Source organism: Eretmochelys imbricata, chromosome 11 (genome assembly GCF_965152235.1).
Source record: "Eretmochelys imbricata isolate rEreImb1 chromosome 11, rEreImb1.hap1, whole genome shotgun sequence".
NCBI lineage: Eukaryota > Metazoa > Chordata > Testudines > Cheloniidae > Eretmochelys > Eretmochelys imbricata.
Window position 1 is genome coordinate 32,881,087 of NC_135582.1, and position 12,509 is coordinate 32,893,595.

The 12,509-nt window shown below is 45.6% G+C and overlaps 1 protein-coding gene across 2 annotated transcripts in view; it reads right to left on the bottom strand.

Moving 5' to 3' along the window:
• Positions 1-12,509, bottom strand: part of BAZ2B (bromodomain adjacent to zinc finger domain 2B) — a 255,923-nt gene that overhangs the window by 207,844 nt on the left and 35,570 nt on the right. For both annotated transcript variants that reach the window (XM_077829691.1, XM_077829690.1), the window contains exon 2: positions 10,488-10,530. The gene's annotated coding sequence lies outside the window, so the exon portion shown is untranslated. The remainder of the gene's footprint in view (positions 1-10,487; positions 10,531-12,509) is intronic.

Here is a 12,509-nt window from a genome sequence, read left to right on the forward strand (position 1 = left end):
GTGTTGCACATATCAATTCCAATGTAGGTGTGCGTGCTCAGCCACGGGAAAATTTTCCCTCAGTGGTATCTATCAGGTTGACTCTGGTGCCCCCTGGAGTCGCACACTCACAGTTCCGGTATAAAGGATCCTGCAGACCACCGGTCCCCTCAGCTCCCTTTTGCCAGCCAACTCAGACAGATAGGTAGGATGGAGGGTCTTGGAATGGTCATGTGCAACACATCTCAAACAACAGTAACAGAAAGGTTAGTAACTGTTTTTTCTTCTTTGAGTGCTTGCACACATCTACTCCAATGTAGGTGACTCCTAAGCAGTTGTGCAGGCGGAGGGGTCAGAGTTTATCGATACGCTGATTGCAACACCACTCTGCCAAATCCAGCATTAACTGTAGCCTGTTGGGTGGTGGCATAATGAGACGCGAATGTGTGAACTAAGGACCACACTGCCACTCTACAAATGTCCTGGACAGGAGCTTGTGCTATGAATGCCGTCGAAGATGCTTGGGCCTTTGTGGAATGTGCTGTCAGGGCAGGAACCTTTGCCAGGTCGTAGCATGTGCAGACTCAGGGTGTGATCCATGATGAAATTCTCTGGGCTGAGATAGGAAGATCTTTTATCCTGTCTGCAACAGCTATGAATAGTTGAGTAATTTTCCCAAACATCTTAGTCCTTTCTATGTAGGAGGCCAGTGCACGTCTGACATCTAGTGAGCGAAACCTCTGCTCTTCCCTGTTGGCATGTGGTTTCAGATAAAAGACCAGCAGGAAGATATCCTGGTTACTATGGAACTGTGAAACCACCTTTGGAAGGCAAGCTGGATGAGGATGCAATTGGGCCTTGTCCTTGAAGAATACTGTGTATAGTGGTTCTGAAGTGAGGGCCTGGATCTCTGAAACCCTTCTGGAAGAAATAATGGTCACTAGATAGGTCACTTCCAGGACAGGTAGAGCAGAGAGTACATTGCCAGCAGCTCAAATAGGGGTCCTGTCAGTTTTGATAATACCAGATTGAGGTTCCAATGAGGGACTGGTTGACATACCTGGAGGTATAATCTCTCAAGGCCCTTAAGAAACTGATTACAGATGCTGTTTGCTTCACCCATGGGTGAAAAGCTGAAGTTGAGGCCAGATGGACCCTAACAGATGACAGGGTTAGACCTTGTTGCTTCAGGTGTAATAAGTAGTCCAGAAATGAATGGTATTGATGACTGCATAGGCGAGACACCCTTCTGAGTAAACGAGATCAAGAACTTCTTCCACTTTGCCAGTTACGTAGCTCTGGTGGATGGCTTCCTTGTGGACCTGCTCTAAGCATGCTAGCTTCCAGACTGTCAGATGAAGGGATTCAAGGTTTGGGTGATGCAGGCAGCCATCGCCCTGAGAGATCAGGTATGGATACAAAAGGTAGAAGGACTGGCGTCCGAGAGGTCAAGGAAAGTGGCGAACCAGTGATGGCGGGGCCAGGCAGGGGCTATCAGGATGACTTGCACTCTGCAAGACCTTGTGTATCAGAGGAATGGGAGGAAATGCGTAGAAGATATGACCTACTCAAGGGAGGAAGAAGGCTTTTGCGAGAGATCTGGGGCTGTGACCCAGGAGTGAGCAGAATTCAAGACAGTTCTTGTTGTGCTTCGTCATGAACAGATCTGTGGAGATCCCCACCTCTGGAAAATGGTGTTCAAGACATCTAGATGAATGGACCACTTGAGGTTCATTGGAGAAGGATCTCCTGAGGTGATCCGCTAGCTCATTCTGCGATCCCTGCAGATAACGGGCCTCAAGGTGGACTGAGTGAGCTTTGCAGAACTCCCGTAAGCAAAGTGCTTCCTCTCACAGGTGAGAGGAGAGCACCCCTCCTGGCCTGTTGATATAAAACACTGCTGTCATGTTGTCTGTGACAACAGACATGTTCTTGTCCACGCCATGAGGTCCTTAATGTTGATGTGCAGCAAGAGCTCTTCCGGAGACCAGAGACCCTGGCTTCTGAGGGAACCTAAGTGAGCACCCCAGCCTATCACTGAAGTGTCCATAAGGAGACACAATGATGTTTGGAATCCTGAGAATAGGACTCCCATGCACACCACCAATGAGTCTAACCACCATTGAGGGAGACAATCACCAATGGTGGACCTGTGATGACTATGTCCAAATGATGTTGGTTTGGTGAGTATACGGATGCCAGCCACACCTGAAGAGATCTGAGTCGACATCTCACATGCTGCAACAGGTGCATGATGCCATGTGGCCCAGGAGCTTCAAGTAGTTCCTTGCTGTCATGATGGGGTGATCTCTGAGGCTCTCTATAAGCACCACTATTACTTGTAACCATGCTTTGGGGAGCAAGGCTCTGGCCTGGACAGAGTTGAAGATCACAATGATAAACTCTATCCTTTGAACTGGGGAGAAGGTAGGTCTGCTGATAAATACGCAGAAGTCTAAGTCCTGGAATTTTGACTGGTTTAACTTTATATCAGACTTCACCTGGACCTCGGTCCAACCTCTGACCAGCCAGTTGTCAAGGTAAGGATGGACCTGAACCCGTTGTCTCCTCAGGAAGGCTGCAATGATTGTCATGCACTTTATGAACACTAGGGGGCCGCAGAGAGGCTGAAAGGGAGAACCGCAAACTGATAGTGCATGTGGATCACAATGAATCTGAGAACCTTCTGTGTCCTTAAAAAAAATCGAGATATGGATGTATGCATCCTTCAAACCGAGGGCAGCATACCAGTCCCCTGGATCCAGGGAGGGGGATGATGGAAGCCAAGGAGACCAGGCAGAACTTCAGCTTCTTTATGTATCCATTAAGCTTCCGCAGGTCCAGAATCAGTCTGAGACTGCCACTGGCTTTCAGGATTAGGAAATATCAGGAGTAGAACCCTCGGCCCCTGAACTCTGGTGGAACCTCTTCCACAGCTCCCACCCTTAGGAGCAACTGCACTTCTTGGGCCAGAAGTTGCTCATGAGAAGGATCCCTGAAGAGAAACGAGGAGGGAGGTGGGAAGAACTGAATTAAAGGGTATATCCCACTGCTATCATGCTTAGCACCCAGCAGTCTATTGTAATATGGACCCACATCTGATAGAAATGGGATAAATGGTCCACAAATACTGGGGAGGTTGGATCTAAGTTCTGTCTTGGTATATCGCTCCCGAGTGTCCCATCAAAAGGCCTGCTTGGACTCACCAGAATGCCTGGGGGGAGCAGGCATCGATGCAGACAAGGACTGGGGCAGAGGTCTTCTCCTAAAGCCCCAGCTCCACTCCCTGTGAGAGTCCTGCTGGGCAGGTGGTGGGAAGAATCAAGAGGCCAGCTGAGGCTTATAATGTTTTCTCATGGGCGCCTATGTATAAAGTCCTAAGGACTTCCAGTAGCCCTGGAGTCCTTCAGGCTGTGCAGCTTATAGTCCATCTGCTCAGAAAAGAGCAGCATGCCCTCAAAAGGAAGGTCCTGCAAAGTCTGTTGGACTTAGGGTGACCAGACATCCCGATAAAATCAGGACTGTCCCGATTTTTAGTTCGTCCCACATTCCGAGCGATGCACGGTCAGGACACCATTTGTCCCGATATTGCGGCTTTGGCCACTCCGGTTTGGGGGGGGAGGGTTGTTGTTTTGGTTTTTTTGCTTCAGCAACTCTGCTCCAGCCGCTTTTTTTTTTTTTTGCTTCCCCCATGTGTCCCGATATTTTGTCCGTATCATCTGGTCACCCTAGTTGGACCTCATGCGTCAGGCCCAAGCATGGAAGCCATGAGCTTCTGGCATCACCACCACTGATGTCATCGATCAGGCTGTAGAGTCAGCCGCATCCAAGGTTGCTTGAAGGGACGCCTTCGCCACAGACTTACCTTTTTAAAAAACAGATGCAAACTCTCATCTGGACTCCTGGAGTAACAACTCCTTACAATTTTAATTCCTGGGACTCCATGCTGAAATGTATCTGCTGGAGAGCACTTGCTGGTTCATGATCCTGAGCTGAAGGCCCCCTGTTGAATAGGCCTATCTGCCAAAATGGTCTAATTTTTTGGCATCCTTGATCTTAGGAGTTGGCCCTTGTAGCCCCGTCACTCCTGTTCATCAGCTTCTGACACAACCAGACAACCTGGTGGGGTACGTATATATAAGAATTCATAACCCTTAGCCTGGCCAAAGTATTCCTTTTCAGTCTTCTTTGCCATCAGCTGAAGGGATGCTGCAGTCTGCCACAATGCCTTAATAGGGTCCATAAAGGCCTCCTAAGGGACAACACCACACTTGATGGCTCCAGTGACGTTAGAATGTCCACCAACGCATGGAAGGACTCCCTGACCTCCTCTACCTGAATACCCAGGTTTTGGGCCACTCTCTTAAGGAGCTGCTGATGAGTCCTATAGTCATCCTGAGAGGGCACTATATCTGTTCCTGTCACTGCCTCATCAGGAGAAGAGAATAAGGAAGCCTGCACCAGTAGGGAGCACTGTTCTTCACCCTCAGCACCGGATAGGTCCTGAGGTGCTGGTTCTTGGTATTCTGTGCCTGCCTCGGTACCAGACCTTGGATCTGGCTCTGAGTGAAGCTGTGGTACAGCTCTGGACTCCGATGCCACGGAGTATCATCGTCTGGACTGGGGACCCTGCATTGATGGGAAAGCCCAGGAGTTCCAGAAGGGCCACTGTTCTGGGATTGGCCATTGCCCCGGGGGCCACACCATGGGTGGATTGCGTTGGCCCAGGTCCATGGCAGGATAGCGCCCACTGGGTTGACTGTGCTGGTTCCTGCAAGAAGCATATGATTCTGACTCCGAGTCCGACTCCAAAGACTCCATTCCTGGAGACCTGGGAGGAGCAGTGCTGACCAGTGTCAGCAACTAGCGCAGAGAGGAAGGCAATCGGAGTTCAGCCACCATGACTGGTTTCCCTTTGGAAGGCACCTAGGGCCTAGGTGCTGCAGAGGTCCTTCCTGTTGGTGCCACTAGTGTCTGCTCCTACATAGCTGGAGATGCCAGTACCAGCAGTGAGAGTAAGTCTCTCGCTGCAGTGAATGCCTGAAGCATAGACAGTACCACCAAGGCACTGGAACTCTGGTGGTTCTCCTGTGTTAGCAAGTCCATCCGTGCTGGACTCAGTGGTACCCGCTTTGGGGCTAGAGTCAGCAAAATGCCACACAGGTGGTTGGAGCTACGAAGTGGCCCGACCCTAGTTGCACTCTACTGGTCTCTCCATGCCCCATCAATGTCAGGGTTGGGGATCGTCCTCCATCAGTCTTCTTCTGTTTCTTCCTCGGCACCAGGGACGGCAAACGATGCAGAGGTTCTCTCACTGGAGAGTTTTTCCTTCAGCATCGTCCACCCTCTCCAGTGCCAAGGCTCTTGAAAGGTGGAGTGAGCATCTCTCTTCATCACCGGTACTGAGGAATGGCACCAAAGGTCTCAAACAGCAACCAGAGCAGTCCTTACTGAGGCTGAAGTGCTCTGTGTCAAGTCCAAGTGACCCAGTTCCAAGGGACATCTTAGTGCTCCCTCCATGAGAATAAATTTCAGTCTGGTGTCCTTACAGATCTTACAGTGCTCCCACATGTGAGTTTCCCCCCAGGCACTTAAGGCAGCTGGAATGGGGGTTGCTCACAGCCATAGGCTTGTGGCACAAGGCACTGAAGACCAAGGCACTTAAAGCCTGGAAACCAAGGCATGCCCCAGAACAAGGCAGAGCCTAACTCCGCTAAGTGGAGTTCCGGTAACCTATCTATTAACAAAAACTTAACTACTATGAACAAGAGGTAACTATAGATAATAAAAAGTTCACTGAGGATATACTTCCAGATTGTAAGGACCAAGTAGTTCCAGCAACTGTCATGGGCAGGAAGAAGGAACTGAGAGGGCTGTGGGTCAGCAGGACCCTTTATACCAGTGTTGTGAGCACACGACTCCAGAGCCGACCCAATGGATACCACTGGGGGAAAATTTTCTGGTGGCTGTGCTCATGACAAGCACACACACCTACAGTGGAATGGACATGTGCAAGCACTTAAAAACACTTTTCTGTTCTCATCCAAGTGTATACTTAATAGGAGAGAGATTTATGTCTGTAATCTTAACCATTTGAGTGTCATGCTACTGAGTAGCATCTTCTTGTGGCAAGCGGTCCAAGTGTCTGCTCAACAGAACAACAGCTCAGCAGCAGACAATCTGCTGCAAAGCATGAGCAGAAAGCTTGGGTGACACTGCTCCTCATAGCCACAAACTGGTCTAGGGGTAAGCGACTCCCAAGATGGAGAAGCACAGGATCACAAATAACTCTTGAGTCATGGAAGTCAGAGACAAATTTTCAACCCAAGTCATGGTTTTATTATTTTCAAGACTATCTTTGTAAGGAAAAAGGCTAGAAACCCTTTTTCTTCAAATGAAAGCTGAGCTTAGCTCTGACATTTATAGGCCCCACAAATCAGCAGGCACAGCAACTCTGAGCAGCTGAAAGACAGGCAATTTTGTGAGGGTCCATAACTGAAGTTCCCTCTACCTGAGGAAAGAGAGCATAGGAAAAGAGAGGGGGAGAAGTTATGGTCTTTCACTTGAGATTCTTCATCTCGAGTTACTAGCAGTTCCAAACATTTCCTAGGGAAAAAGTTGTAAGCTTTAATTGAAAGCCTGTTCAAGAAAGGAGTTCTTTTGTCAAAACCATTAAACCTTTAAGTAGCAGGGGCATTGCCCTCCTGTATTCTAGTAAGTTTTGTAATGTCTGCTGCCTGCCGTAAAACTATATTTTCTTACTGGAAACTAGACCCAATCTTCCTCCTTCCTTATGTCTGAATTTATTATTGCAACCATGCTTGCTGACATGCCCAGTTTTATATGTTTTGCAATGGTTTCAGATTGCTGCTTCCCACTTACTTACATATAGTAGGTTATCTTATCTCCCTCCCTACTGGTGGTCTTACCATTCCTAAATATGGTTTGAAGACATGTATAGCCTTTCAGAGTTTCATTTTCTGCTTTGGAACACATTACCAGTTTAATAATAAAGAAAATGCTCTCAACTACTGTGACTTTAAAATCTAACATTAAAAATATTTCTATTAGTCAGCATTCTTAAAATGATTGTTTTAGCAATTTTTTTTGTCTTACCAGTGCTAATTTTAACATCACTGATTGTAGAGCACCTCTGGGACGTAGGCATGAAGGTCACCAGTGAAACACAAGATTGCTCTATGTCGTAAAATATTCAGTCTGGGCACTAAGAGAGGTTCTTGTTAGTCAACATAATATCGTTTGACACACACCGAGTTAAAATATTTCTGTACAGAATAAATGTCTGTCTTTATCTTCACGTACTGGAGACAGAAAATGAACTGATGGCTAATCTGAAGGGTACTAAAATTAAATTATAAAGTCATTTCAAATCTCTGTCTGAAAGTAATTCTCCGCTCCTGACAGGTAGGAAGTGAAGATAAAAAACTGTTTGAAACTATCTATAGACAAACTGACTTTGCTTATTCTCCCATTCTATTTCAATGCACAATAATTATTTAGTCTAGTAGTAAACGATTAAAGTAAGATGTAAGCAGTTTTAAAAAGTATGCTCAGGGTATCCTTAAAATAGACGGAGCTCAACTGAGTGCAAAATACTTGACTTCCTATTAGGAATATTCCAATAAACTTACTATATTAATACAGGAAAACATATGACCAGTAAGCTACAAAATATCACAACCTGTGTAATCACACCATTGTTCTATCAGTGTTCATTATTCAAAGTTATTAAAATTGATTTAGCAGCTAAAATATGACTTGGATGTCTTACTATATTTGAAATAGCCTCTGTCTGTACTGAATAACACATCAAAACCACCATAAAACAATTGAAAAAATAATAAAATACTGTAATACAATATAAATGTACATTATAATTCAGACTTATGTATGGTAAGGCCACCATTCACTGGGACGTTGCTAGTACAGGCTAACAATGTTTTAGTCTCTATTTTTAAAAATATGTACAAGTTACCACCTCATCCTCCAAGATAACAATATGAGTAGTTCTTATGAAGGTGAGTATTTCCACTGAAGTCAATGAAATTACTTGTATTAGTGAGGACTACTAAGGCCTAGGGTGACCTGATGTCCCGTTTTTGAAGGGACAGTCCTGTATTTAAGCCCTCTTGCAGGTGTCCTGACTTTTTCTTAAAAACGGGCAAATTGTCCAGTATTTTCTGTCTGTACAGTACTGGCAGGTCCTGCTGCTGGCTGGATCCCTGCTTGTGAGCCACCAGCCCACCACTGGTGAGTGGGGAGGGGGTTCCAGGGGCTGACATGGAGGTGGGGGTGCAGGGCTGGTGGCAGGGTGATGATACAGCTTGCGGGGCAGGCTGCTCCCCTTGCTGGTCCATCAGCACAGCCCCCACTGCATGCTGACTCTTGGCCAGCAGGGCCCCACCCCCCCATCCCATTTCCAGCCAGTGCTGGCTGTGCGCTGCAAGCTGTGGTGGTTGGTGAGTGCAGGCAGGTGCCAGGCGGCAGCCGGTTACGTGTCACCTCTGCTGCCCACCAGTTGGCACTTTACAAGCGTCCCCTCCAACTGTCCTCTCCGTGCTTTTCCCACCCCCATTCCGCAAACTCCACTGCTCCACCATACTCCCCCGGGCGGGGCGCGTCCCATTTCCAGTGCTATGGGGAGAACCAGCCCCGAGTCGGAGTGCTCAGCTCACTAACAGCCTGGCCACCAGGCTCCTTCCTTCCTGTACTGCCTCTGGCTGGGCTGGCGCCCTGCGAAAGCCCAAGACTCTCTGGCCCGGAGTGCTGGCCAGGAGGAGCTGAGCACTGCATGTGCCAAAGCCCGGCTCAGTGCTGGCACGGGGAAGCCTCTTCACCCCTCAGCTAAGTGCTGGAGTGGCAGGCGGGAGGGGAGCTATTGCCAGTCTGTTCACACTGTGAACTTGCAGACTCCACAGCAGCCTCTTCACCCCCTCTCCCCCCTCCAGGGTCCTTCCTCAGGGAGCCTGGAGCTGCTCCATCCCCTAGGCACCCTGTCCTGCTGAGCCACCTCTGACTGGGTCACTGAAGCCCTGCAGTCAGGTTCCCTGGGCCCTGGTGCACAATGAATCCTTAGGGCTTAACCCCTTCATGCCCCCGCACGCAGCTCCTTCCCTCCTGCAAAGTGCTAAAAGGCTGCTGCTGGCCATATTCTGGTGTGAATCCTGGCAGAAATCTGGGGATTGGGGCATGTGACCCTGCATGCCCCTCCCCATGTTTTGCCTCAGGAAGACATGGCACCAGGAGAGGCAGGTCGGTCCTGGGGGCCCAGCCAGGTATGGAGGGCGGAGAGGGTCAGGTCGGTCAGTCACCCTGCCCCCCGCCCCCTTCCTGTGTGAGAGAGGTGTACAGGAGTATGTGTGTGTCACATCTCGCCATGTGTGAGGAGGAGGGTAAGGGTGTGTGTGTCAACCCTCCCAGTGTGAACACTAAAGCCTTAAAGATGAGAAGGTAAATAAAAAGAATCCAACCACACAGCATTTCTTTTTAACAGGGGCTCAGTCAACTTCATGTTAATTTGAATGTTTGTACTGCATAGTTCCGATTGATTGCCATTGAACTCACTTGAACACAAGTAATGTTACCAGGTGTTCCATATTTAGCATAGGGAAATATGATCACAGTATTAAGGCCCAGATTTTAGAGGTATTTAGGCAGTGCTGTGCTCAACACTGCAACTCCTACCTGATTTAGGAGCCTAAGTCTCATTTTCAAAAAAGAATTTGGGCAATTAGGAGTCAAAGGCTTAGGGCACTGCAATTCTGACCACAGTAATGCTTAAGCACCTTTAAAAATCTAGATCCAAGTCACAGAAGTAATGGTTAGCAAGACTGGACCCTTGAGTTTTAGGCAGGTAGAACACCACATCCTCTATCTCAATAAATAAGAAGCCTTTAGCAAAAACAAACAAACACAGCTAGTCTTTTGAATTAAATAATAAAAAAAAATATTGCTAATTTGTACTACTGACTATGAGACCCAATGTGATTTAATGAATTCTGTGAACAGCAAATACAGCAAGTGAACCATAATAATACAAAACCTGAAAATAGCTCTCAGTGTACAGCTTTGTGGGAAATCACAGGAGGCCATAATTTTTGTATGCAAAGTAAGAGGTGCGAGGAATAGTTGAAGTGAATTCTACTGTGCGGTTCAGATTTTATTGTATGTCTGAATGATAATGGAAAATTATCTGAGCCAAATTCTTTCAGTTTCAGTGTAATGGAGTTACTCAACATTAAGGACCCTGTTCAGCAAAGTAAATAAGGACATGCCTACCTTTAAACCCTTTAGACTTTTAGCCCTATTGATATGATTAAGTACCTTGCTGATGTAGGGTCTATAAGCAGAATTTAGCCCTATGTTCAGATGATTATACAACCATCAGCTCTAAAGAAGACAAACTGTAAACAATATTATCCCAGTTCCCTATATGATTCATGCTTCTCAGAACATTGTAAGAAAGATAATTGCAGTTGCACACTTACTGTGATGAACGTGGTCAGTTCTGGGACATCACTGATTAACAAACTGCAACAGAAAATATAGTTAATGAATCATCCTCTGATATCAAATAATTTTACAAAAACTACATAAAACATTTAAATAGAACAAAATATTTTAAAATTCTCAAAAACAATCTTAAGGAATACTTACAATGAACTGAAAATACAGATAATATCTCAAAGAACCTGATATGCCACAACAGTCATTTAAACAAAAATGTTACACAACTGCAGTTTAAATTTGTTTAGTTTGCAGTCAATTACATAAACACACCTAAGGTTCACCTGTGCTGAATTCTAAAGCACATAGAACAATAATTTTATTTTTGATGTAGTCTCCATTATTAAAGGGAAGACTTCTGTTAACAATCATGGGTGAAATTCTGGCCCCACTTAAGTCACTGGGCCAGGATTTCACCCCATATTTTAAAACATCGTTATCTTTGGTACAAACATCTTAGGGTTCTGCTCCTACAATGAGAAGTTAGTGCAGCTCTCCTATGGGCACAAGTGTCCATCCACATGGATCTCATTGCAGGATCAGGACCTAAAATGATAAAACTGAAAAAAAATTAAAACATAACTGAGTTTTTACTACTCATGAGGTTTACTTTCTGCATTTTTACAATGTGGATAATGAAAATAGACTAGATCAGGTTTTCTTTAGCTAATGTTCAAATTCTAGTCAATTTCACTTTCGAGTTCTCATGGGCTGGCACAACTGATACAACAATTGGGTTGCAAACATTACAGGGAGATACTCCTTAAAGAAGCACAACTTTCCACTTACCTTTTTATTCAATGGAAACAATTTTATTGGTTTCAGGTTTTATTAATTTTTACATTTACAAAATCTAAATGTGGGGCCAAATTTAACCTAACAGCATCCTTTTAACGCTGCAAAAAACATTTCAAATTTAATACTGACCACAGAAAGATAAGAGAATGTCTTTCAAAAGACATCCATGGGTAATTTTAATTCATAAAATGTACATAATTACATTATATAGGTGTCATGCAGTTCAGTCTGGTTAAAAAGGCACTCCTATAATTTTATTTAGATGTCATACCATAGCTCTTGATCATTACAAAGAAATGTTATAATTGGACCCAAGTTTCCCCTGCAGAAATTCTTCTGCAACACATCAACAGCAGTGTGAAGCTAGCCCACTTACAATGGTGTAAAGTCAGAAGAATGTAGGGAAAAAAAAATCACACATATGAAAGTGCAACCATTACAGTGGGTAAGCTTTTCTTTTACCACGCATTGTCACCAATCTGGGCAACAATCTGAGCCTAGCTGCTGTATCATTTGCAAGTTAAAGTTAAAGGTCCTCCTGAGTCTGGGTATTGAGAAAATGTTTTACAAATATTCTCTAGATTTAATACCTGGTTTTCAGCAGCTCTGACTGCTCCTCTGAAACACCAAACATTTTTACTACACTCATTTTATTTTAATTTAAATTGCAACAGGTAAATCTGGAGCTATTCTGACACCACCACCAGGCAAGAAAGCAGGATGTGACTGAGTCAGCTGTGTCAAAGGACAGTGGTAGGTCTACAGAGTAAGTGACTGATGTTTTGCTCCCTTGTATAAAGGCATTTAGAAACAGTGTTCCCGAGTTACCATCATCAACCTGTGCTGAACCATCACAGGGGGAAGAACCAAATTTTTACCCACAGAGGACAATTTGCACCATCAGAAACTTCCCATTCCCAGATCTGCTGCAAAGGAGATCGAGGAACGGATGGTCAAGTCCCCTTCTTATTCTGCTTGAGCATAAGTAACAGAAAGGAGACTGAACTGGGAACAAGGGAGAGAAACAGAAAACTGTGGAAACGCAGTGTACAGTGAAAAATGGACTAGGTTGGATAATACAACCGGGGGAAGGGGGTGGACCGAGGGAGGAGATAAGAAAGTATCTTATCTGACTACTGTGAAAAATTGGGATGCTTGAGATTTTTCTCCCAGCTGATTGGCACCCTAGAGTTTCCTCCAGTGTT